Source organism: Aplysia californica, unplaced genomic scaffold (assembly GCF_000002075.1).
Source record: "Aplysia californica isolate F4 #8 unplaced genomic scaffold, AplCal3.0 scaffold00003, whole genome shotgun sequence".
NCBI classification, from domain to species: domain Eukaryota; kingdom Metazoa; phylum Mollusca; class Gastropoda; order Aplysiida; family Aplysiidae; genus Aplysia; species Aplysia californica.
Window position 1 is genome coordinate 928,800 of NW_004797273.1, and position 1,558 is coordinate 930,357.

The following is a 1,558-nucleotide window of genomic DNA, read 5'->3' on the forward strand; positions in this document are numbered from 1 at the left end:
ATCGATAAGAGTAGGCTTCGGCCGCCACCCGGGCAAAATTCAAAATTTCCTACCAACTGAAAATATTAGGTGTGTCCCGCGCGCTCATATGACCTATGCAGTTGCGAGCGCCGTAAAACACTTTACAAAAACGAAAAAAAAAACGAAAACAAATATGACGTTATGAGTCCACAAGCTTTTAAAATTGGCACCCTCATAATTTCCAGTCTACCGTCGTTTTCCTCCTGTGCTCTTCAAATACCTTATCAAGTTTTCTGGCTCTGAGGTCATAATGCCAGGCTCAGGGAGGGTTTCCTGTACACGCTCAGAAGTTGGGATCGAATGGTACCACTCACCAGTAGCGAAATTCTTCAGGGATAACTTGTTTCTTGTAAATTCCTATGAGGTCTTGTTTCTTGGCTTTGCTCACTGGTATTTTGTTTATAGAGTTTTCTCAGCAGTGGATCTTTTGGTTTGGATCTGCGACGAACAGCACAGTCCAGCTCTCCGTATTCGTCAGTCTGTTTATATTTGTAGAAAATTGTGTTTGGAGAATCGTCTCTGACATGAAAAGATTTTACCAAAATCCAGTTCATGCTCTCACCAAGCTTGTCTTTTTTTCTGTTGCTTATCAGTATCAGTTCAGTGGCAACTGCTTCAAAATCCATGAAGTCGGGCTATCGCAGCCTCCTAAAGTTGTATGTATGTTTTGGGGGGGTTTTCTGAGCGCCGGGCATTTTTAAAAATGTTGGTCGACTCTGTCAAAGAGAAACAGTTCCTTCATTTTTTTCTCATGCTCTGTTGCTGCGTGCATAGAATCGACCCCCATGAACGTATGGCCTGATTCTAAGACGTTCTGTGTAATGACTTTGAATCTCTTTGATTGTACCATGTACAGCAGCATGGCTAAAACATTCACGATTCTTTTTTGGCTTGAACATGTCTCTGAGAACAGGCTTACTTCAGAAATTTCATGTGGAAGGGAACTTAGCCACTGATATAGGCATGGAGCTATTTCGCAACTTTCACGGCGTCCATCAATCTCCTCCAAACGAAAGCAAAAACCTTCATTTGGAGGTTTATTTTCGTGGATTGTCAAGTTCTATACACACAGCTTTCTCGAAACGTATGTCAGAGAAACATCACAGCTGGGCAATTGCAAAACACTTTGAAGATCAAATGTTGCAGTGGCGAAATGGTCGCTTTTAAGGACAAGACGGCTAACTCAGATGTCAGAGGTTTCCAGAAATCTTGACCTACACCAAAAGTGGGTATTGCCCTTCCTATAGGAGACGTTTGGTTTCATTGGTGTGTATATTTGTTTGCTATAGAGAAAACTCTCCTTTGTCTTTTAAAGAAACTGAGAAAGGGGCTAAGACTTAATCTTCGATTTTCTCAAAACAACATTTTTCAGGATAGCCCCTTGTGCTTAAAATCGACCAAATGTTCATCTGTTTGGGCCCGATCTTTATCTTGTTGCTTAGCTAACTGTGCTTTCGTGAGGCGCTTTTTTGTGCTCGTCTTGCAATGCTTGTGACTGTGACAACTGCTTTTCATCACCTGTCAAATTGTTACATTT